At 43.8% G+C, this 26,347-nt stretch overlaps 1 non-coding gene and 1 pseudogene across 1 annotated transcript; both read left to right on the forward strand.

The window, feature by feature from the left end:
* LOC110122946 (ADAMTS-like protein 3) overlaps positions 1-25,685 on the forward strand; it is a 53,204-nt pseudogene extending 27,519 nt beyond the window's left edge.
* TRNAG-UCC (transfer RNA glycine (anticodon UCC)) lies at positions 64-136 on the forward strand. The gene has a single exon. It is a non-coding gene; the product is annotated as a tRNA-Gly (tRNA).
* Positions 25,686-26,347: the final 662 nt, after the last annotated feature.

Raw genomic sequence — 26,347 nt, forward strand, 5'->3', positions numbered from 1 at the left:
ACCTTGCTGGATCTCAGACATCATCCGAGGTTACCCCAACTCTTAAGAATCAAGTGAGGGACTTCTCTGGTGGTCCAGTGGTTAGGACTCTGCGCTTCCAATGCAGGGGCCCCGGGTTCAATCCCTGTTCAGAGAACTAAGATCCCACGTGCCACACAGTGCGACCAAAAAATAAAAAAAAAATGATACCGATTTAGAAAAATGCAAATGGACTTATTTTTTAAAAAGGAGCCTAATGCAATTACTCTGAGCTTCACACCCCACAGCCCAGCAAATTGCTGAGACTTTGAGACTTCTCAAGATGTGAGGGAAGAAATTCTTTCAATCCCTCATGTTCCTGTCTGTGTCCCGAGATGTCACATACAGTCTGTTCACCCCACACTGACCCAAATGTAAAACGCAACCCTTCTTTGTGTTCCCTGATATTATCCTCTTTCACAAAAGTGGGGATGAGCAAAATCTATTTCCCTAAAGATTTTGTATCCTTCCTGAAGGAGGAGTGTCACATTGCATGTGCACAGTGGGCCACTTAACAATCCATATTTGATATTTTTGTTTCCGAAAGTCTTCTTTGCGACAACCCACTGCTAGGAATTTCTGTTTCTCTGCCTTCACATTGATCTGGCTTCATCAGCTCCTCTTTTCCAACCAGCCTTGCATTACCTTTACTCAACTTCAGACTACTCTCCCTTTCCACTGCAGAGCAAGCCCACCCTCTTTGACTCACAGAGTAAACTACCCCGTGCTCAGCTGACCAATGCCCTTTGCTTCAGCAGCATCCTTCACCTGCCATAGAGTAGTGGTAGAAATAGAAAGAGCCATTTTTCCCATTATGTGTGATGAAACCCATTTGCTGGCTTGTAGTCAGAATGCTAAATGGTATTTGTCATATGGTTCTGTGGCTCTGTTCTTAAAGGAATTTGCCTTTGTCATATCTGTTTTTATTCCAAAGGTGTCCCTCAGCCTAATGTAACTTGGTTGAAGAAAGGAGGATCTCTGAGTGACAATAGTTCCTTGCTTTTCAGTGGATCCCTTTTGTTGCAGAACCTTTCCCTTGAAAGGGAAGGCACCTATGTCTGCACAGGCACTAACGCTCTTGGAAAGGCAATAGCAATTCCGTCCTCCACTAGCCTGGTAAGCACCAAGTCCTTGTTGTCTTCAAGTGCTTCCTATAATACGTGCAAAGTAGGACCCGGTTTTGTGGATTCTGGAGTCAAGGAGTTAACAAGTGGACGTTATATGGTTTTAACCATTGCTGTCACTGCCCACTCACAAACTGCCTCTAAATTTAACCCTCTGCCTTACCTGCTCGTCTCTCAGAAGGCTGTGACTGCCTTGCTGCTGCTTCTCCGCCTAAGAACCCACAATGAGATATTAACTTTCTGCCCAGAATCAAGATCCTTCATACTCTGCCTCTGTGTGCATGCTTGTGTGCCACGTTGCTTCAGTCCTGTCTGACTCTCTGTGACCCCATGGACTGTAGCCCGCCAGGCTCCTCTGACTGTAGGATCTCAGGCAAGCATACTGAAGTAGGTTGTCATGTCGTCCTCCAGGGGATCTTCCCAAGCCAGGTATCAAACCCACATCTCCTTCATCCCCTGCATTGGCAGACAGGTTCTTTACTGCTAGCACCACCTGGGAAGCCCCTTCTGGCCCTACATCTCCTTAATTTATAACTAAACTCTGTTCTAGGCAACGCAGTTTCCCGCACTGTGATCCAACACCACACACACACACACACACACACAGAGCTTCCCACCCTGTGATCCAACACCACACACACACACACACCATGCAGCTTCCCTGGAAATCTGGCTTCCATTCATACTGCTCTCCCAGGAAGAGGTGGTCTTCACTGCCTTAGTCATGTTGCCCCAGTACCTCCCATTGATAGCTTATGGTAAACAGTGTCGGATTCATGATCTCCGAAGGAGAGAATTTTGCTTTGGGACCAAAGACACAGTTTCAGTCACTCAGAACTTCATATGGCCAAAATTTTATTACAGTGAAAAAGGGACAGAGAAAGCTTCTGACATAAACATCAGATGGGAGCGGAGAGTGCCCCCACTCACTAGTTCTGGTGTGACTTTATGTACTTTTTCAATTGGTTACTAGCAATAGATTAAAAGAATATCTCAGGGTTTTAAAGGTCTTTCTAGACCCGCTCCCACAACATATATCTTAAAATAACAGAGTTAGTCAGAAGGTTTTTGTTAAGAAGGAGAAACATGTCCTCAAGATACATTGATGTTATATAATCATTAGTTAGCTCTGGGCTTAAAGAAAGTTAGTCTTAGGGGAAGTAGATTGTTGTTGTAGCAACTCAGAGCTTAAGAAAAAAATGTCTTAAGTGACTAAGACAAGGAATGTAGGAAAAAAGTTTGTCCCTTTCTCCTCCTCCAGGGACCTGGTCTCCTTATTGACCTACCTAAGAATTAGCTCTCTCACCATCCTTTAAGCCACCTGAATTCTCATCTCCTATGTGAATCCTTCTCTGATTGTTTTGGACCTCTCCTTTCTCAGGTCTCACTGCTTGGTCCCTGACTGAGTCCTGACACACATTAGTCTCCAGTTGTTTCCTCCACTAAATTGTGGGTCCCTTCATGGTAGAGACCATGTCTAATGTTTCTTTTGTGCCCTAAGAGTATAATATAGTATGAAGCACCCAGCAGGTGCTCAATGTCAGTGGAGTCTTAAGACAGCTTGCAGTGGAGTCAGTATTATAGTTTGGGAAAGGTCATTGCAGTGAGCCCCTGGCACAGGATGGCATTTGGATGCATCTGCTGCTGTCTTTAGGGATAATATCTGCAGCTCAACAAACTCTTGTCACCAGAATGAGCTTCAAGTTGCAACGGTTTGAAGACTCAATAAATAATGCTCCTCTTTCCCCCCAGAGTTTGGAAGTGATTGAGAGTTAATCACAGAAGTCAGCTAGACTGACATGAGAGATCATTCATTACTCCCCCTTTGTATCTCCAGCACCTCAGACAGGTGTAAGTATTGAATAAGTGTCTCATAAATGGGTAATATTGGATCAATGGCAGAACCGGTATGAGATTATAGAATCCACTGCTGAACTAAGGGGATGGTGGAAAGAACTTTCTCCATGGCTTTTCTTGTTGGCAATTAGAGGAGCCCAGAGACATAGATGGGTTTCCCCGATGGTTCAGGGGTTCAATCCCTGGATCAGAAAGATCACCTGGAGGAGGAAATGGCAAACCACTCCAGTACTGTTGCCTGGGAAATCCCGTGGACAGAGTAGTCTGGTGGGCTACAGTCCATAAGGTTGCAGAGAGTCGGACACAACCTAGCACACGTGCAGGCATAGAGACATAAATAGATGGGGAGTTGGGACAGTCATGCAGGAAGCACTTTCATGTCCATTACCTCTTCTGATGTTTACAATAGCGCAGTGTTGGGGGCAGTAATCTTTTATCCAGCTGTATAAATGAGGCAAGCTGAGACTCATAAAAGTGTGTGCTAGAGCCCAAATATATAGTTGTCTCTTTGTGTTCCTCATATCACCCTCCTGGACTCTCAGTGCTGGCCAGAAAGACCCTGGTGTACCTCTTGCTGTTCAGTCTCTAAGTCATGTCCGACTGATTGTGACCCCATGGACTGCAGCACGCCAGGCCCAAAGACCTCTGTGGTCCTCTAGGATTGTAATATGGAAGATTTTCAACAGATGGGATAGGCTTAGCCTGTCTAATGCTAGTGCCTTCTCTCAGATCCCTGAGAAGTCAGTTCCGGCCTTACCCCTTCTTTCCCCGCTCCACTCAGGAGTCTGCATGGTGTCTCAGTCCTGCCCCACACACCTCTTCTCTTCAGACGTCTCTGCAGTCAGGCAGCGCATGACTCTAGTCACGTGACTGAGGAATCAAGAATGATGTCACACAATATACAGCATTCCTCCACCATTGTCTGCCCTTACACTTACGCTGCACAACCCTCCCAAAAGCATGCACCTGTCACCATGTGAGGTCCCCTATAAAGCATCACCCCTTGTCCTGTTCCCAAAGCTGTCTGGAGGGGAGGAGCCTGTCAGCCCCAGCTGCTTCCTCCAGTCCCTTCTGGAATTCTGGTAAATGTATTTTTTCCTACCTTGTTAGGCTGTAAACCAAAAAACATTTAGAGATGCTATGTGTTTGTGTAGCTAAGAACTTGTTCAACATGTCCCTTCCATATGGAAGCTTTAAAAAAAAAAAAATTCACTCCTGAGGAAGCCCATGGAGCTCATATCCCAAATGCCCATCATTAGTTGTGGTAACACAGGTATTGGTTTTCTAGTTGCAAAATGATTGCTAACTTGGTAAATGTTTATAGAGGCAAGATTTGCTAAGGATTATTGAATCGATTCTTTCATTGGTCTTTCACAAGTATGTTTTCCCACACATATTAACTTTGTTATGTATCAGTGCTTAGTCACAAGAACCTAATCTAAGTGTGTCTTAAAAAACTCTTTAAGAGGCCAAGAGAGAGGGGCAGAGTTAAGAAAATCAAAATGTTTATGAGAATGAGGTTTAACTCTGTGGCTGAGGACTTGCAAAGCATGAAGATGATGGGACTCTTTATTCTCAAAATACTGATGTATCTACAGCTACAGATTCAATATCAGACTTGAGAATAAAGATCCTTGGTACTTAGGATAAAAAAGAAAATCAGAAATGCTTGAATCACAGGGAACCCGTACTGCTGATCTCAGGTCCTTGTAGATTAAAATGAGTGAATTGCAGAAGGACACACAGAAGTTGCTGTCTGACCTCATGTTTTATTCTGTCTACTCTATAGGAACAGTAAAGGCTACATCATTTCAATCTTTTAAATCTTTAGCTAGTGTCTTTCATTTTCAGGTTATGTCATGTAGAATGTAATTCAGCAGATAGAGATTCTAGAGATGTGGATGCAGGGAGAGCATAGAAGGAGAAAATCATGTTGAGTCGCCATTCAACAAGCCAGCTCATGTTATTTATGAGATTATTATCTAGGGTTATTTATGTGATACCATTTTCTCTTCTTTTAGACATAGTGCTACCATCCTTAGAAGCACCTTCATCCATTCATTCAACATTCATCTTAGTCTGTTTGCACTACCATAATAACATAGCACAGACCAGCATGGAGGGGGTGGCTTATAAACAACAGGCATTTATTTCTTGCAGTTCTGGAGGCAGGGAAATCCAAGATGAAGGTAGGGCCAGATTAGATGTCTGATGAGGGCCAGCTTCCTGGTTCACAGACAGTCATCTTTTTGCTGTGTCCTCTTATGGCCAAGGGATGAAGGGGCTTCCTGGGGTTTCTTTCCTTAGGGCACTAATCTCATTCATGAGGGCTCCGCCTATGTGACCTAATTACTTCCCAAAGCCCCCACCTCCTGGGTGTTAGGATTTGACACATAAATTTTAGAGAGACACAAACATTCGGACACAAACATAGCCATGTTCAACAAATATTTGCCCAGTGCTTGCTTGCTTTTGCCAGAGCTGGGAATGCATAGATGACCTAGCCTTTGAGAAGCTCATAGTCTAGAGAAGGAGATGGTCATGTGAACAGATATTTTGAAGCAAAGTGACAAACACTGTAATAGTTGTTTGTTGTTCAGCCTCTAAGTCATGTCTGACACTTTGCGACCCTGTGGACTGTAGTATGCCACACTTCCCCATCCTTCACTGTCTCCTGGAGTTTGCTCAAATTCATGCCCATTGAGTCAGTGATGCTATCTAACCATCTCATCCCTCATCCTCTGCCACCCCCTTTGCCTTTTGCCTTCAATCTTTCCCAGCATCAGGGTCTTTTCCAGTGAGTCAGCTCCAAAGGACACAGTAGCTCTGAGGAGGGGTCCCTAATGCTCTCTGGAGAAGCCAACCAGGTTTCCACAGAAGTCAGGATGTTGCTCTGGGAGGAGGGAGAAGAATGTTCCAGGCAGAGAAATCAGGATGTGCACAGGCAGAGAGAAGTTCCATGTGGAATGGAACATGAAAATCAAACGAATGCCTTCAAATCAGTTAATTAAAAGATTGGATACTCATGAGGCTGAAGTTGCTGGTAAAGTTGACATCTTTGGAATATTTAAAACTTTGATTTATTGAAACTACCTACATTGTTCTACCACCTCCTGCACACACACACACGCACCACACACACACGTGTGTGTGTACATTGTGGAATATGCCAACCCTTCAGTGGCTAGCATTTCAAAGAAGTTCATTTGTCACCTTAACAAATACTGGCTGAGCACCTAAGTATATAATATGTCTAGTGTCAAGGATTTGCCATTCCAGTCAGAGAGATGGATAATAAACCAGTAAACAAATAAGAATACAGGATACTTCTCTGTGGAAAGTCCTATGAAGAGAAGGAAATAGGGTGGTGAGCCCAGTGGTGATTGCATATAACTACTTTACCCTTCTGAGGAGGTGAAACGTGAGTCCAGACCTAAAGGATGGGGCGGAGCCATCCATCCCAAGAGGTGAGGAAAGAGCATTTCTGGCAGAGGGAACAGTGAGCGCGAGGACTCTAAAGTGAGCACAGGCTTTGCGTGGTCAAGGAACAGAAAGAAGATTTGTGTGGTGAGGGTTCAGTGGGGTAGCAGGAGAAGGGGTGTGAGATGAAGCTGGAGAGCTTCTGAGGACCAAATCATTCAAGGCTTTGAAGGTCAAGGTAGTCTGGACTTTTATTCCCAAACTATGAGAAGCCACTGAGGAGTTCTGTATGGGAGGAAATAATGATCTACTTTTTCAATTCATTTGTGTCAAAAATCATTCATCATAAAATGAAAAAAATCAAATTGGACCTCATCAAAAATCTGCTAATCAAAGACACTATTAAGAATATGAACACATAAGCCTTAGACTGGGAGAAAGATTGGCAGTACCTGTGTCTGATAAAGAACTTATATCCAGAATATATGAGGAACTATTGCAGTTTAACAATGAACTCTCCCCTCCCTGAGAAAGACAATGGCAAAAGACTTGAAGTTCACAAAAAAGACTGACAGATGGAATCAGGAAAATGAAAATTGAAAGTACAATGAGATGCAGTATCGCACCTACCAGAATAGTGAAAACCAACTGATGATGTAAACATTTTGGCATCAAAAGAAATTCCCAATGCACTGCAGATAGATGGATAAAATGGGACAACCACATTGGAAAACTATGTGGCAGTTTCTAATAAAGTTAAGCACACACCTATTCTTGACCCAACAATTACACTCACAGGTATTTACCCAAGAAAAATGAAAACATGTTCACAAAAAAAGAAAAACATACAAGCATGTTCTTTACAGTCTTTACTTCATAATGACCATCAATAGGAGAATGGATAAACAAACCATGGTATATTCATACAATGGAATAGTATTCAGCAATAAAAAAGAGTGAGTTACCGATATACACAAAAATATGGGTGAATCTTAAAAACATGTTAAGCAAAAGAAGCCAGACAGAAAAGAGTACATATTGTATGAAGTCCAAGAACACATACTACTGATGCATGTTGGCAGAAATAAAGAAGTAGTTGCCTGGGAGGAGGGGCAGTGCAGTTCAGTGCAGTTGCTCAGTCATGTCTGACTCTCTGGGAGCCCATGGACCGCAGCAAGCCAGGCCTCCCTGTCCATCACCAACTCCCGGAGTTTACCCAAACTCATGTCCATCGAGGCGGTGATGCCATACAGCCATCTCATCCTCTGTCGTCCCCTTCTCTTCCCGCCTTCAATCTTTCCCAGCATCAGGGTCTTTTCCAATGAGTCAGTTCTTCACATCAGGTGGCCAAAGCATTGGAGTTTCAGCTTTAGCATCAGTCCTTCCAATGAATATTCAGGATTGATTTCTTTTAGGATTGACTGGTTGGATCTCCTTGCAGTCCAAGAGACTCTCAAGAGTCTTCTCCAACCCCACAGTTCAAAAGCATCAGTCTTCGGTGCTCAGCTTTCTTTATGGTCCAACTCTCACATCCATACATGACTACTGGAAAAACCATAGCCTTGACTTGGATCTTTGTTGGCAAAGTAATGTCTCTGCTTTTTAATATGCTGTCTAGGTTGGTCAAAGCTTTTCTTCCAAGGAGAAAACATCTTTTAATTTCATGGTTACAGTCACCATCTGCAGTGATTTTGAAGACCCCAAAAAATAAAGTCTCTCACTGTTTCTGTTGTTTCACCATCTATTTGCCATGAAGTGATGGGACTGGATGCCATGATCTTAGTTTTCTGAATGTTGAGTTTTAAGCCAACTTTTTCATTCTCCTCTTTCACTTTCATCAGGAGGCTCTTTAGTTGTTCTTCATTTTCTGCCATAACGGTTGTGTCATCTGCATATCTGAGGTTATTGATATTTCTCCCAACAATCTTGATTCCAGCTTGTGTTTCATACAGCCCAGCATTTAGCACGATGTGCTCTGCATATAAGTTAAATAAGCAGGGTGACAATATACAGCCTTGACGTACTCCTTTTCCGATTTGGAACCAGTCTGTTGTTCCATGTCCGGTTCTAACTGTTGCTTCTTGACCTGCATACAGATTTCTCAGGAGTCAGGTAAGGTGGCCTGGTATTCCCATCTCTTGAAGAATTTTCCACAGTTTGTTGTGATCCACACAACCAAGGGCTTTGGCATAGTCAATAAGCAGAAGTAGATGTTTCTCTGGAACTCTCTTGCTTTTTCAGTGATCCAATGGATGTTGGTAATTTGATCTCTGATTCCTCTGCCTTTTCTAAATCCAGCTTGAACATCTGGAAGTTCACAGTTCATGTACTGTTGAAGCATGGCTTGGAGAATTTGAGCATTACTTTGCTAGCGAGTGAGATGAGTACAATTGTGCAGTAGTCGGAACAATCTTTGACATTGCCTTTCTTTGGGATTGGAATGAAAACTGAGCTTTTCCAGTCCTGTGGCCACTGCTGAGTTTTCCAAATTTGCTGGCATATTGAGTGCAGCACTTTCACAGCATCATATTTTAGGATTTGAAATAACTCAACTGGAATTCCATCACCTTCACTAGCTTTGCTTATAATGATGCTTCCTAAGGCCCACTTGACTTCACATTCCAGGATGTCTGGCTCTAGGTGAGTGATCACACCGTCGTGGTAATCTGGGTCATGATGATCTTTTCTGTATAGTTCTTCTGTGTATTCTTGCCCCCTCTTCTTAATACCTTCTGTTTCTTTTAGGTCCATACCATTTCTGTCCTTTATTGTGCCCATCTTTGCATGAAATGTTCCCTTGGTATATCTGATTTTCTTGAAGAGATCTCTAGTCTTTCCCACTCTATTATTTTCCTCTATTTCTTTGCATTGGTAGTGAGGAAGGCTTTCTTATCTCTCCTTGCTATTCTTTGGAACTCTGCACTCAGATGGGTATATCTTTCCTTTTCTCCTTTGTCTTTAGCTTCTCCTCTTTTCTCAGCTATTTGTAAGGTCTCCTCAGACAACCATTTTGTGTTTTTGCATTTCTTTTTCTTGGGGATGGTCTTGCTCACTGTCTCTTGTACAATGTCACGAACCTCAGTCTTCAGGCACTCTGTCTATAAGGTCTAATCCCTTGAATCTACTTGTCACTTCCACTGTATAATCGTAAGGAATTTGATTTAGGTCATACCTGAGTGGTCTGCCATTCAGGTATGGTCTTTCATTCAGAAAGCAGTGGTTTTCCCTGCCTTCTTCAATTTCAGTCTGAATTTGGCAATAATGAGTTCATGATCTGAGCCACAGACAGCTCCCAGTCTTGTTTTTGCTGACTTGTATAGAGATTCTCCATCTTTGGCTGCAAAGAATGTAATCACTCTGATTTCGGTATTGACCATCTGGTGATGTCCATGTGTGGAGTCTTTTCTTGTGTTGTTGGAAGAGGTGTTTGCTATGACAGTGTTCTCTTGGCAAAACTCTGTTAGCCTTTAACCTGCTTCATAGACGAGAGGAAGCTTTGTGAGTGATGAAATGTATATACCTTGCTCTGGATCATGGTTACCTAAGTACATACAGTCATGAAAACTCATAGAACTGCATGTTTGACATATGAGCATTTTATCATATATGAATTATTCCTCAATAAAAAGAGGTATATTTTTTAAAGAAATGCATGTATGTCTTGCCTTGAACTGTCTTGCCTTTATGAAATGTGACATAGAATTAGGTATGGCATCAGACACACTGGGTTCCAGTCCAGCTGCAGGACCTTGGAAAAGTCACATAGCTTCTTTCCATTTCTACCTCTGCAAGTAAATATAATCTAAATCACAAGATGGCTATGAGAATTAAATGGAAAAATGATGTTAAAGTGTTTCACTCAGTACCTATCACTGGAAACGTCTCAATAAACTTAGCTATTTCTAAAAAAATGTTTTAAATAAATTGTAGGGCAGCTAAAAATGTGTACTGTTGTGCTTTACAAATGATATACAACTTAGGACAAAATTCCAACATCAGAAGGAAGCGCTGGAAAACAGTTAAGTTAAAGGCATAGGTATACTCGGTGGAGCAGCCTGTGGACACAGCTGGTAGCTATTACTTACTTGTGATTATTACAAGAAAATCTGGTACTTTCTGTGATCATACACAAATCTGTCATCATCATGTCCTACTTCATCTTTTTATCCAGTGTCAAAAGGGAAAGGAAAGGCTGCTTGGAACAAGGACTAAAAGGAAAACAAGCCATGATTATTGGAGGTGGTCAGCTTCAGCTTTTTTAAAGGAAACTCCCATTTTCACCTTTCCAGAGGGCTCTATGGCAAATTGTTTATTCAGCTTCAGGACTCATCTGAAGTTTAGATTAAGAATTAGTGGAGAAGTAAGAATGGCATTGAAGTGTATCTTGAACCTGTCTGCTTAATCCCTGCTCCCCACTAAATCATCTTTCGCCTCTCTCAGTCTGATCCACTTTTGAGAAAGAGGATCCATTAGGGCATCCCCTGGAGAGACCCTCCTGTCTTGTCCTCTTGGCTCTGCTTGGAGACTCTTGAGAAGCCGGCCCACTGCACAGAGTTTCTCCTCCTTCTCTGGGACTTTTCTGGCAGATCTAGCTGGCCTGAGACAACCCCTTTCCCAGGCTGTATGTCTTGCCTTGAACTGTCAAGGGGCCTTTGTGAAATGTGAGGTAGTATTTTGAAAGAGGTAGATTTGGCAACAGACATACTGGGTTCCAGTCCAGTTGCAGGACCAACGGCTCCATCCTGGCTGTAATAACCCCCCGCAGTTATGACAACGAGCTAGTCAAGGGAAAATGAGATTTAAAGGACCCCTTTACCCCATCTGATGGCAGATTCTCTGTGTGCTGCTCAGAGAGCCCGATGGGCAGCTAACCAGCAAGCAGCTCATAGTTGTCTTTGGCTGGGTTGTCTTCAGCCCATCATCCCTTTTCCTCCGGTGGCCATCTGTGAGATTCCTTTTCTTTCTGCAGAGACTTTCTGGGAGCTTGGCAACTGGACTCATTGTTCTGCCATGTGCGGCCACTTGGGAGCCCAAGGTCAGAGACCCCAGTGCCTGATGGCCAATGGGAGGAAGTGAGCGAGGCCTTCTGTGACCAGCTCCGGAGCCACGGGCTGCGTTCCAGCCCTGTAACATCCGGGGCTGCCCCCCGAGGTGTGTGCAGTCACTCTTCTCTCCTTGCTACCAGGGTTTGACTTGTTTTAAAATGCACAGTAATTTGGGCTGAATAACTCAACCACTAAGATTTGTTTTACGTGGACTATACTAGGTGCTCAGCTAAGTAGTTTATATGGATCACTTCACAGTCACCTATCAAGTCAATATTGTTCATTTTCCTGTTTAAAACATTTATTTTATTTTATTTTATTTTATTTCTTTGGTTATGCTACACCACGTAACGAACCAGGGATTGAACCCAAGTTCCCTGCACCGGAAGCTCAGAGTCTTAACCGCTGGACCTCCAGGGATGTCTCCAGTGTTGTTCATTCTCTATTATACAGTTGGAAAAACTCCCCTAGGCCACACAGGTATGAGGGCCAGAATTCAAATTGGGTTAGCCTGATTTCAGAGCTTCTGGTCTTAATTGCCACTCTCACCTGCTCCCTGCAATCACAATGGACCTTAAGAGCATAGGAAAGCTGACTTCATGGGTTCACCTCAGAGATATGGCAGAAGGGCAGCATCACAAGAGGCACTCATGAGAAGCACCATTCCTTAGACTCTACCCCCACGAGTGGTGGTGTTATCCAGTCGCCTGTCGTGTCTGACTCTTTGTGATCCCATAGACTGCAGCACGCCAGGCCTCCCTGCCCCTCACCATCTCTCGGAGTTTGCCCAAGTTCATGTTCATTGCATTGGTGATGCCGTCTAGCATCTCATCCTCTAACGCCCTCTTCTCCTTCTGCCCTCTTCTCCTTTGCCAGCATCAAAGACTTTTCCAATGAGTCATCTGTTCTCATCAGGTGACCAAAATGCTGGAGCTTCAGCTTCAGCATTAGTCCCTCCAGTGAATATTCAGGTTGATCTCCCTTAAGATTGACTGGTTTGCTATCCTTGCTGTCCAAAGGACTTTCAGGAGTCTTCTCCAGCACCACAGTTCAAAGGCATCACTTCTTTGGTGTTCTGCCTTCTTTGTGGTCCAGCTCTCACAACTGTACATGCCCACTGGGAAGACCACAGTCTTGACTATACGGACCTTTGTTGGCAGAGTAATAATGTCTCTGCTTTTCAACACACTGTCTAGATTTCTCATCGCTTTCCTGGCAAGAAGCAGTCCTCTTCTGATTTCATGGCTACAGTCACCATCCACAGTGATTTTGGAGCCCAAGAAGAGGAAATCTGTCACTACTTCCACTTTTTCCCCTTCTATTTGCCATGCAGCAATGCAGCCAGATGCCATGATCTTAGTTTTTTTTTTACTATGTAGTCTTAAGCTGGCTCTTTCACTCTGCTCCTTCACCCTCATCAAGAGACTCTTTAGTTCCTCTTCACTTTCTGTCATTAGAGTGGTATCATCTGCATCCCCAGGGGTAAAGCCATTAATAACCTTTCGATATCATAGATGACACAAATCAATAGTTTTAAAAGTATCCAAAATCAAACTCATAATCTCCACCAAATCTGATCTGCCCCTAGTTAGTGTTCCAGATCACAAGGACTACATCCTAAGCTACCCACCCCTCTTTCCTCTCACTGCCATCCATTCCTGTCAGTTTCCCACTGTTCCCAATGTCTTTGTCATTCCTCGTACGGGCCACATCAGGAGCCTCCTGAGTTTTGTCTCCTCTCTAGAGTGCCTTGTCCACTCTATAAGCAGAAACATCTTTTATTTATTTTTTATTGGAGGATAGTTGCTTTACAATGTGTTTCTACTGTACAGCAAAGTTAATCAGTCACATGTATGCATACATCCCCCTTTTTTTGGATTTCCTTCCCATTTAGTCACCACAGCATGCTGAGTTCCCTGTGCAATACAGTAGCCTTTCCTTAGTTATCTGTTTTATACATAGTAGTGTATATATGTCAATCCCAGTCTCCCAGTTCATCTTCCCAGATGGCGCTAGTGATGAATAATCTGCCTGCCAATGCAGGAGCTGCAGGAGACAGGTTCGATCCCTGGTTGGGAAGATCCTCTGGGGAGGAGATAGCAACCCACTCCCGTATTCTTGCTTGGGAATTCCCATGGACAGAGGAGTCTGGTGGGCTATAGCCCATGAGGTTGCAAGAATCAGCCACGTCTGAGCGACCAAACAAAACCAACAACAAGGAGCACACAGGTGCCACCTCCTTTTTTCCTCCCTTTGGTTTCAATGAGTTGAAATTCACCTTTCTAAAATTTCCACCTAGCTCTGCTCTCTGAGGGCACACAGCTGATGGCTTCTACCTCCCTGAGGATGACTATCCCACCCCGATGCCATGCTGTCTGCACGGTGATTCTGTTGCTTCTGAGTGGAAGGAGATCTGAGAGTATGGCTGGAGTTACTGTGCTGCTGCCCACTCGCAGAGACATGTGTCGGCCCTGAAGCAGTCATACTGCTGGGATAGGCTTTCTCTCTGGAAGGCAGTCCCATAGGGACCGTCCTACTAAGCTCCTGTAGTTTTTGTTCTTAGGTGGCTCACAGGCACGTGGTCAGAGTGCTCTGTGTCTTGTGGTGAAGGATTCCGCAGTTGGCAAGTGACGTGTAAGCACACAAGAGCCAATGGAACGGTGCAGGCGTTGCCGCCGAGAGTGTGCATCCCCAGAGACAGGCCTCTGGGGAGAAGACCCTGTTCCAGTCACCCCTGTGTTCAGGGGCTCGTTGAACAAGGGAACCAGGTAATGCTGACAAATCTAGTGTTTTAAAATCATCCAGGCCCTGTGGTCAAACCCACACATCCAAAAAGGGACTTCCCCTGGCAGTCCAGTGTTAGGAATTTGCCTTCCAATGCAAGGGATGTGGGCTCCATCCCTGGTCGGGGAACTAAGATCCCACATGCCATGAGGCCAAAACATAAAACAAGCAATGTGTAACAAAACCCCACCCATCAGGGCCCCTCCCCACAGGGGAGAGGAGAGCATGGACTCCTGCAGGACATTCAGGAAACTCATCTGCACAGGGAGCTGACCACACCACACACCAGCTGGTTCAGGGGACTTACTATCCTATCCTAGACCTCCCGGTCATAATTAACACAGGCTGCAGAGATCAAAAGTTCCCCTCAGCCCTTCTGAAAATGTTCAGTATTGTCAGTGTGGGAGAATAATACACTTTCTGCATTTCTGCCCTGCAGTGCAGCAGTTGTTGCTCTTGAGAATCATTGTGCTAATTCTTAGGTCATTAACCCCAAGTCCTACATGACTACACACTTCTCTAACTGGAGAGGATGCAAAACAGACAGATACATCTTTCTGGAGAAATAAAGTTTATTAAAACTATGAAGAACCAAGGAGTTGGCAAGAACTATCCCCTCCACCACCAACATGGAAGGAGGGGAGTGCGGGGGAAGGGGGACATGCCCCGGGGGACAGTCCAGTCTGTGAAGTTTCACCCAGTGGCGGAGGAGGGGCAGCTGGGTCAGGGTGACGCCTCTTCTGGTCTCCCAGGCTACTCCAGACCATCCTCTGAGCTGGCCAGGGTTCCTGAAGGCCATGGAGGTGCTGGATTTGAATCCCATAGTCCACTTGACTGGGTCCCAGGGAGCTCAGCAGGGCTCCTTTTGTCTTGGTCAGTCATCCATGGGTTGTTCTGGGCCTATTTTACTTGTGCGGGTTTTGCTGGGCATCCACAACAGCAATGTTTTCTTATAAACCTCCATATTCTCCCAGCCACGCCCCTCTTTTTCTTTCTGAGGCCAGAGGGAGTGGCTGGGGAGTGGGACTGCCCAGCTTGGTCAGAGCTTCCGGCGGTGTTGGCCACACTCAGGGGGTAGTGGGTTCCCTCTGGGGCTTTGCTGCTGATGTCACGGGTACTGTGGGTGTCTCGGGGGCCACTCTTGTCCCGGGTGCTGCTGGTGTCCCGGGTGCCGCTGGTGTCTTGGGTGCTCCTCTTGCCTCGAATGTCACAGGTGCCACTGGTGTCACGGCTGCTGCTCTTGTCACGGGTATCTCGGATGCTGCTGGTGTCTCGGGTGTCATGGGTCCACTGATGTCTCGGATGCTGCTGGTGTCTCGGGTGTCACGGGTGCCACTGATGTCTCGGATGCTGCTGGTGTCTCGGGTGTCATGGGTGCCACTGATGTCTCAGATGCTGCTGGTGTCTCGGGTGTCATGGGTGCCACTGATGTCTTGGATGCCACTGGTGTCTCTGGTGTCACGGGTGCCACTGATGTCTTGGACGCTGTTGGTGTCTCGGGTGCCTCCTGTGCAGCAGATATCGTTAGTGCCCCGGGTGTCAGGCGTGTGGCAGGTGTGGCCAATGTCGGGGGTGCCATGGGTGGAGGGAGTGACCCCATGGTCACACCAGGAAGATGGGGTAGGTGGGGGAGTGGTAGGGTCAGTGATCTCATCTGACTCCTGTGTTGTCTCCGGTATCCGAATGGTCTCCCCCAGGAATAGACAGGCTGGTATGATGGTGGGAATCTCAGGGCTTGGAGGCTGGAGTTCTTGGATGATGAAGTCCTTCATGGCAAGGGAGGGCTTCACAAGGATGGACTGGGACCCCACCCTGGGTTTGTTCAAGCTCAGGCTTTCTGAGCTCTGGCTTTCAGCCCACCTAGAGCCCAGAAGCTTCTGCACTGTCACCTCCGAGTCCTCTTCACAGAGTGGCTGGAGTGGCTCCTTATCCATCTAGACCCACGGATGCTGCCGAAGATGGTGTAAAGTAGCTCTGTCCGTTGGGTTGAGGGTCAGCATGCTTGCTATTAATGTTCTTATTTCATATGATAGGTAGTCGGGCACATAATAACGCCCTGTGAGCACACTCTGCCTCATCTCCCGGTAATCTCGTCCTCGGAAGGGTTCGTACCCAGTCACCATGACGTACAGGATGACGCCAAGGCTCCACACATCCACCGGCGGGCCTAACCTAAGTACATCGACCCCAGGAATACCTCAGGGGCTGCGTGGGCAGGGCTGCCGCAGAATGTGTTTAGGTTCTCTCCAGGGTGGTATTCGGTGCTCAGACTAAGTCTGCAGTCTTCACATTCGGTCAGCATGAAGGAGCAAGTTGCTCGGTTTCAGGCCCCGGTGCACGGTGCCCCGCTCGCGGCCGTGGTTCAGGGCCGATAGGAGCGGCCGGAAGGGACGCTGGGCCTCCTTCTCGGTCATGCGGCCCTGCTCATCCAGGGAGGTGCGCATGTCTCCCCCGCGCATGTATTCCATAACCAGGAAGAGAGTTTCTTCCGTGTTAATGACATCAAGGAGTTACAAGATGTTTTCATGGTCTAGCAGCTTCATACTATTTATCTCACGAAAGAACTCTTGGAGGCTGGAGAAGCTCTGTTTCCATTTCTTTATGACCTTAATGGCCACCTTGGTCCCAGTCACAACATGCCAGGCCAACTTAACTTTAGCAAAGCGTCCTCTACGAAGTGGGTCATAGAGGTTGTTGCTTTGATTTATGTCATCGAGTGTTGCCTATGCTTTCCTCTAAGAGTTTTACAGTCTCTGACCTTATATTTAGGGCTTCAATCCATTTTGAGTTTATCTTTGTATATGGTATTAGGAAATGTTCTAATTTTGTTCTTTTACATCAACATCCTCAGAATTCTTAAACCATTCAAACATCAATTCCAAGTCCAAACCTTATTAAAATGTCACTTCACCAGGTACGGATGAGAAGTGACACATAAAATTAATCCTCACCGAACCCATAAAGAAAAACACAAAATATTGTTGAAACACATAACAGAAAATTTGGATAAGTAAAGATACTCTGAATGCTGTAAAGTGGCCCATTCCCTTAAATGAACCAGAACATGTACTTCCAATTCAAATTGCCATAGAATTCTTTTCACGGAACCTCATATGATTTTGACATTCATATGGGAGAGTGAGTGAGGACAAGAGATTTTCAGAAAAACATATTGATAGGAATATAGAAAGGCTTTCCTAATCTGATGTCAGAGTGTCCTGCAAAGCTGTTGTTAAGTAAAACAGTGCAGCATCAGTGCAGAACACACTTAAGTCGTGCAGTATGATAAAAGTCCTGAAACAGATCCGTTTAAAATAAGTTCAATGTCCAAAAGCAGTTAATCATAGAGGGAAGAAGACTTTTTAAAAAATGAACACTATAAAACTACAGGAAGTTTTTTTTAAAGGACATTAAAGAATGCATTGATTGCTCCGTCGTGTCCGACTCTTTGGACCCCATAGACTGTAGCCTGCTAGGCTCCCATACCCATGGCATCCTCCAGGCATGAATACTGGAGTGGGTAGCCATTCTCTTCTCCAGGGAATTTCCCCCACCTGAGGATCGAACCCAGGTCTTCTGCGATGCAGGTAGATTCTTTACCGTCTGAGCCACCGGGGAAGCCCAAGTACTGGTAAAGAAGACCTAGACAAATGAAAGGCGTCGTGTATTTACGGATCAAAAGGTTTAGTGTTATTCACGTGACAGTAAATTGATCTACAGATTCAACACGGTCCCCATCAAAACCCCAGCTTTTCTGTGGTACATACACACCATGGAATATTACTCAGCCATTAAAAAGAATTCATTTGAATCAGTTCTAATGAGATGGATGAAACTAGAGCCCATTATACAGAGTGAAGTAAGCCAGAAAGATAAAGATGAATACAATATACTAATGCATATATATGGAATATAGAAAGATGGTAATGATAACCCTATATGCAAAACAGAAAAAGAGACACAGATGTACATAACAGACTTTTGGACTCTGTGGGAGAAGGCAAGGGTGGGATGTTTAGAGTGAACAGCATCGAAACATGTATATTATCAAGGGATAAACAGATCACCAGCCCAGGTTGGATGCATGAGACAAGTGCTCGGGGCTGGTGCACTGGGAAGACCCAGAGGGATCGGGTGGAGGGGGAGGGGGGGATCGGGATGGGGAACACTTGTAAATCCATGGCTGATTCATGTCGATGTATGGCAAAAACCACTACAATATTGTAAAGTATTAGCCACTACAATATTGTAAAGTAATAAAAATACATGGACAAAAAAATCCCAAAGCAAAAAAAAAAAAAAAAAAAACCAGCTTCTTTGCAGAAATTGGCAAGCTGATCGTAAAATTCATATGGAAATATAAAGGACCCAGGATAGCCAAAGCAATCTAGAGAAAGAACAAAGTTAGAGGGCTCAGACATGTCAGTTTCAAAACTTACAACAAGACAATAATAATCAAGACAGTGCAGTACTAACATGAGCTTCCTAGTTGGTTCAGGAGTAAAGAACCCACCTGCTAATGCAGGAGATGCAGGTTTGATCCCTGGATCTACTCACTCCAGTATTCTTGCCTGGGAAATCTCACGGACAGAGGAGTCTGGCAGGCTGCAGTCCACACTGACCATGGGATCGCAAAGGGTCGGATGTGACTTAGTGACTGAAGAACAACATGGTGCTAACATAGCATAGACACATAGATTGATGAAATTGAGTTGGAAGTCTAGAGATAAATCCATATATCTATGTCAGTTGATTTTCTACAAGAGTGACAATACCAATTCAATGAGGGAAAAACAATTTCTTCCTCATTGGTGAAGGACAGCTGAATATGCAAATGCAAAAGAATGAACTTGGACTCCTAGCATATAAGGTGTACAAAGCATTAACTCAAAATTTATCAGAGACCTAAATTTAAGAGCTAGAGCAATAAAGCCCTTGGAAGAAACTCTGTAGCCATACATCTTCATGCTTTGGATTAGGAGACGGTTTCTCAGATATGATACGAAAAACAAGCTACAACAGCAACAAAAGTAGATAAATGGGACTGCATGAAAATTTAAAGCTTTGTTGCTACAAGGGATGTGATCAAGAAAGTGGACAGCCCACAGAGTGGGAGAAAATATTTAAAAATCATATACATGAAAGGAAGCGTGTCTCTAGGCCTGTTTGTAAGTCCAACAAAGTTAGCCTAGGTACCCAACAAACCCAACTGGCTATAGAGTACTGCACTGTAATAGGTTTATGATACTTTTCACACAAATAACACATAAAAAGCAAACACAAAATAAAACGTTCTTCATCTTACATTATACGACCTTGGAAAAGTACAGTTGTACAGTTAGAATAGCTGACATACAGGAGCACATTTGCATCTTTGAAAGTTCTCAACTTGAAGGTTCTTATGTAGGGGATTTACTGTAAACTGTATACATTGAACAGTGACTTTTAGGCTATGTGAATTGTATCTCAATAATGTTGTTGGAAAATTTAAAAAAGCAATTGTATAAGAGAGAAAGTGGTCAACTAATTTAAGAGGAATAAATAAAATGAGAGCCCAAACTCACCACATACAACAGAATAAATTCTGCCTTGGTTAAAGTGCTTTAGTGTAGTCATTAAACTGGAATAGAACTCCCAGGATGGGAAAGACCTTTTCAAGCATAAAACAAATGACAAGAAAACATTGATATGGGTTATTAGTACAGAAAAATTTAAGAGCTGAATGTTAATTTTCTTCCTATAATTCAGCTCACCCCTACACACAAGCCTCTATTTTTGCTCTAAGCAGGAAAACACAAACTTGGCTGTAGCATGTGCTTTTAATTTTTTTAAGCACAGTGATTTCTGAACGTTAACCTGGTCAATTAGGGATTGGCCCTGTGCTTTTCACTCCTTCTCCCCAGGGGTGGTCTCAGTTTCTGAGGAGGAAAAGAGGATGGAAGGAAACTTAGGAAGCTGTCTGGCTCTGAAGGAGGGCAATCTGATCCTTACAGCTGGGCTTCCCTCCTCCCTACCTTCTCTGAATATTCGCTGGAAGGACCAGTGCTGAAGCTGAAGCTCCAATACATTGGCCACTAATGGAAAGAGCTGATTCATTGGAAAAGACACTGATACTGGAAAAGATTGAGGGCAGGAGGAGGAGAAGGGGGCAACAGAGGATGAGATGGTTGGATGGCATCACCAACTCAATGGACAAGAGTTTGAACAAACTCCGGGAGATGGTGAAGTACAGGGAAGTCTGGCCTGCTGCAGTTCATTGGGTCACAAAGAATGGGAAACAGTTGAGCAACTGAACAACAACTTTCCTTCGGCCAGCTAACCCCCTGTAAGCTGGCCTCTGGCAACGGCGCCACAGCACATGGTTTGGGTACCCCAGCATGATGAGCTCATAAGGTTGTTTTCTTTTAATTTTTTAAGATCAGTCTTTATTTTCACCATGCTTCACCACCTGCGGGATCTTAGTTCCCCACCCAGGGATCGAACCCATGCCCCCTGTGTCCCGAACACAGTCTTCACCAGTAGACCAACAGGGAAGTTTCTCACAAGGTTGTTTATACTGCACTGTGCTTTCGTTTCAGTGTCCTGGACGTTGCCTGGGTCGCATTGTAAGGATGCAGCAGCATCACATAATTTGTCAGCACCCCAACAGTTCTGAGTCCGGCTGTGATGACACAAAGAGGTACTGGCCCCACCCTAGGTCAGCACACAACCTTTCCCACCTCAGATAAGCACTGTGATGTCTGAAAATGGCATCATCCCGCCCATACACTACGTCTCATAATGCACAGTTCAATTATGATTTCTTATGATGCCATCCTCCATGGTGTATGTTATGCTCTTGCTGTTTCATCACAGAGGCGTGTCTGACTCTTTGCAACCCCATGGACTGCAGCATGCAGTCTGTAGGGAAGCCCTGTCCTTCAGATCTTGTGAAGATTGCTCAAATTCATGTCCATTGAGTCAGTGATTCTTTCTAGCCATCTCATCACCTTGATTTCCTTTAGGAAATTGATTTCCTTTAGGAAATTGGTTAATTGGTTTGATCTCCTTGCAATCCAAGGGACTCGAAAGAGTCTTCCCTTGAAAAGCATTGCAATTTGAAACCATCAGTTCTTTAGTGCTCAGCCTTCTTTACAGTCCAGTTCTCACATCCCTATGTGACTACTGGGAAAAACTATAGGTTTGACTGTACAGACTTTTTTGGCAAGGTGATGTTTCCACTTCTTAATATGCTGTCTAGGTTTGTCATAGCTTTCCTTCAAAGGAGCAAGCATCTTTTAATTTCATGACCCAGTCATCATCCACAGTGATTTGGGAGCCTGAGAAAAGGAAATGTGTCACTGCTTTCACTTTTCCCCTTCTATTTGGCATGAAGTGATGAGACTGGACACCATGGTCTTATTAGGCTTTTGAATGTTAAATTTCAAGCCAGCTTTTTCAATCTGCTCTCTCATCCTTATCAGGAGGCTCTTCAGTTCCTCTTCACTTTCTGCCATTAGAGTGGAGTGGTATCCTCTGCATGTCTGAGGTTGTTGATATGTCTCCCAGCAATGTTGATCCCAGCTTGTACTTCATCCAGCCTGGCATTTTGGATGATGGACTCTATGTATAAGTTAAGGAAGCAGGGTGACAATATACACCCTTGACGTCCTCCTTTCCCAATTTAGAACCCGTCTGTTGTTTCATGTTCTTTCTATTCCTTCTTGACTCACTTACAGGCTTCTCAGGAGACAGGTAAGGTGGTCTGGTATTCCCTTCTCTTTTTGGAATTTTCCACAGGTCGTTGTGATCCACGTGATCTGCACAATCAAAGGCTTTAGCATAGTTGATGAAGCAAAGAAGAATAAGTGTCAGTCACTCGGTCATCTGCGACTCTTTGCAACCCCATGGCCTGTAGCTTGCCAGGCTCCTCTGCCTGTGGGGTTTTCCAGGCAAGAATACTGGAGTGGGCTGTCATTCCCTTCTCCAGAGGATCTTCCTGACCCAGGGATCGAACCCGGGTCTCTTGCATTACAGGCACATTCTTTACCATCTGAGCTACCAGGAAAGCAAAAGTAGAAGTTTTTCTGTAATTCCCTTGGTTTCTCTATGATCCAGCGAATGTTGGCAATTTGATCTCTGGTTCCTCTGCCTCTTCGAAACCAAACCTGTACATCTCGAAGTTCTCAGTTCACAGACTACTAAAGACTAGCTTGAAGGATTTTGAGCATAACCTTCCTAGCATGTGAAATGAGCACAATTGTACATTAGTTTGAACATTCTTTGGCATTGCCCTTCTTGTGGATTGCAATGAAAAGGTCACTTTTCCTGTCCCATGGCCACTGCTGAGTTTTCCAAATTCGTCAGTTCTCTTTAATTTACAGATTAAATCTGGATCCTAGTGTTTTCAATTATTCTAAATGTATTCCTCTGTTTAGAAACTGTTTGATTAGGATGTTGGGACAGTGGGTTGGCAGAGAATAAAGTGAACTGTTATCTTGTTGATGGGCTTACACAAGAAGATTGCTTCCGTCCAGTATAAAAGTCTGAACTGGTAGATGGTTTAGGGGATAGAAGAGCTCTGCTCCCTGAGGTCACTCTGAGATCCAGACGCCTTCCATCTGGCAGCTCCACCACCCTAGGGGAACATGCTCCAGCCAGAGAAAGTGAGGAGAGAGCCGAGAGGGCCACCAATGGAATCTGGAGTTCTGCCACTCTCTTCTTGGTGTGACCTTGAACTTTCTGAGCTCCTAATCTTCAATGGGGTATTACTGTCCGTGTCATATTATGGTTGGGAAGTTGTTTTTTAATTGAAGTGTAGTTGGCTGACGCAAGTGTGTGTTAATTTCTGCTCTACAGCCAAGTGATTTAGTTACACATATGTACACATTCTTTTTAAAATTCTTCTCCATTATAGTTTATCATAGGATATTGATGTAGTTCTCTGTGCTACACATTAGGAACTTGTTTATCCATGCTGTATATAAAAGCTTACTTCTGCTAACACCAGCCTCCCACTCAGTCCCTCCCCCAACCTCCTCTCCTTTGGCAAACACCAGTCTGTTCTGTCACTAATTCTGTTTCTGTTTCATATGTAGGTTCATTTGTGTCATTGTTTAGATCCCACTCATAAGTGATATCACATGGTATTTGTCTTTCTTTTTCTGACATCTCACTTAGTATGATAATGTCTAGTTGCATCCATGTCACTGCAGATGGCATTATTCCATCCTTTTTTGTGGCTGAGTAGTATTCCATTGTATATATGTACTACATCCTCATCCATTCCTCTGTCAATGGACACTTAGGCCATTTCCATGTCTGGTTGTGTGAATAGTGATGCTATGAACATCAGGATGCATGTATCCTTTTGATTTTTAGTTTGTCCATTTTATACCCTGGAGTGGGATTGCTGGATCATATGGTAACTCTTGTTAGTTTTCTGAGGAACCTCCATACTGTTTTCCACTGTGGCTGCACCTGCGTACATTCCCACTAGCAGGGAAGGAGGGTTCCCTTTTCTCCACACCCTCTCTAGCATTTATTTGTAGACTCTTTAATGATGATCATTCTGACTGGTGTGAGGTAGTTCCTCACTGTAATTTTGATTTGCATTTCTCTAGTAATTAGGGATGTTGAGTACCTTTTCCTGTGTTTATTGGCCATCTGTATTTCTTTTTTTGGAGAAATGTCTATTTAGGTTTCTGCCTATTTTTGGATAGGTTTTTTATTGTTGTTGTTGAGTTGTATGAGCTCTTTGTACATCTTGGAAATTAAGCCCTTATTGGTTGTGTCATTTGCAAATATTTTCTCCCATTCTGTAGATTGTCTTGTGTCTGGGAGGTTTTGATTAACTGGTTTAGTGTGAAGCACTTAGCGGCCTGAGTCACAGCAGATGCTCACTCTATGGCTCTTCCTTCCTCCTCCACATCATGAGTTTCTGGGGAAAATGAGATGACTCTGACCATTGGCTCAGTTTCCATTTTGAAACTTCACTATGTTTTGTCGATGTAGTGTCAGCTGCATTTCCTATTCCCAACACAATTCCAGCCAGAACTATTCTTCTCGAATGGAAAATGTTCAGAACAGCCACCCTGATTCTCAACAGAAAACCTAGTTTCCAATTTTGTTCATAAGATAGACACCATACACTGATTGATATGTATCATCAGAGATGTTTTACTTTGCATGCTCAAAGATATATTTATATTACAAACACACCTGGTTTGTGCTTTCTTTATAATAAACCAGACATATTTTTTATGAGACTTGCTTTTTTTCCTACTGATCAATATGTTATTGACTTTTCTCCATCTGAGTACATAAGGGTCACTTCATTCTTTTAAATTGTTGTATTTACTATTACCTCATTCTTGTCATTGCTGATGGACATTTAATTGTTTCTGTTTTTTGCTATCACAAACAAATGCTGCAGTAAACATCCTGGAACATATATCTTTATGCCTAAAGGGTAATACTCTTATAGGATAGATTTTAGATATGGACTTAAATTGACTGACATGCTCATCTGGATACTGCTAAATTACCATCACAATGTCTCTACCAACAGTATATGAGAGTCCCCCTTTTTACCAACTTTATATAGGTTTCCAGTGTTTTAAAAATTTTGCCAATCTGATGGATGAAAATGTATATCTTAATGTAATTTGTACTCTTCAGTTTGGTATGTCTTTTGGCTCTTTGTGTTTTTTCTCTAACCCATTTTTCCTTCTTTACTGCCAACCTACTTGACCTTCCTCTTTCCCCTCCTCCCTCCATTACTTCCTCCCTCCTTCTTTCCTTCCTTCCACATATATATATATACATATATATATGTATGTATGTATGTATAAATGGGTTGAAATCCAACACTGTCATTGTTTTGTTGCTCAAATCATTATGTTTGGCCATTGGGAGAGTTAAAAGGTTGACTGCATATAAACTAGTGCATGAATGCATGCACACACACACATGCACATGCATGCATGTGCACACACATACACACAAGTGCATACATGCACACACAACTGTTTTCCTTCCACATGTATGAATTTACACTGAAATCTTGGATGCCAATCCAGCACCATAAAGGTCATGTTTATAATAAAAGTATAATACAATTATATCTTTTTCTTTTTTTTTTTGACAACTTCTTTCTCTGAGAGGGATGAGCGTGGGGTGCATTATTTGCAATGTATTTTTCTGGTTTGACTCTCATATACATATCAAGTAGTCTCAGAATTGATGATGCATACTCCCTGTGAAAGAAAAAATATGACCAATGAGAATGTAGAGCGGTTACATCATTGTTTCTGTCTGTTGCCTTACAGCTTCCAAGCAGAACCCTCTTCCAGGGTGACTCAGGTCACCCCCTTTTCCCCCGCCCCCTTCAGTGTGGTTATGGCGTTCATCTGTTGTACAGTTACACTCCTTTGTCACAGTCTGTGTGCCTTCTTGGGTTCTCCCCACCTCCTGGCTGATGGTTTTTATCATTTGACATGCAGTCATGTTGACTCTGTGGTTTACAGTTCTCATGCGTATGTGTGTGTGTGCGCACACACATGTGAACTCTGTCATGTCTGACTCTTCGCAGACTCCATACACAGTACCCTTCAGGCCCTTCTGTCCATGGAATTCTCCAGGCAAGAATACTGGAGTGGGTAGCCATTTCCTTCTCCAGGATCTTCCCAACCCAGGGATTGAAACATTTTCTCGCATCTCCTGCAATGGCAGGAGGATTCTTTACCACTGGCACCACCTGGGAAGCCCCTACAGTTCTCATAGTTTTAACAAATACAGTTGTTTGTCAACCACCACATTTTCTAACATAACAGCTCCTTTATGCCCCAAATCCCTTTATCTTGCTTCTTGGTAATCACTAATTTCTCCATGCCCCACCCCCTGGCAATTACTGATTTATTTCCTGTCCCTACAGTTTTACATTTTCCAGAATTTTATGCAAGTGTGATCATTCATTATGTGGCCTTTGAGGCCCTGCTTCTTTCACTGACCAAAACACCTTTGAGATTCATGCATAATATTGGGAAATCAACAGTTTGTTCCTTTAATTGAGTTTGTTTGAGTATAGTAGAGATATGTGTAATTCTTCCAGTTAAAAGA

The sequence above is a fragment of the Odocoileus virginianus genome, chromosome 16 (assembly GCF_023699985.2).
Source record: "Odocoileus virginianus isolate 20LAN1187 ecotype Illinois chromosome 16, Ovbor_1.2, whole genome shotgun sequence".
Classification (NCBI taxonomy): Eukaryota; Metazoa; Chordata; class Mammalia; order Artiodactyla; family Cervidae; genus Odocoileus; species Odocoileus virginianus.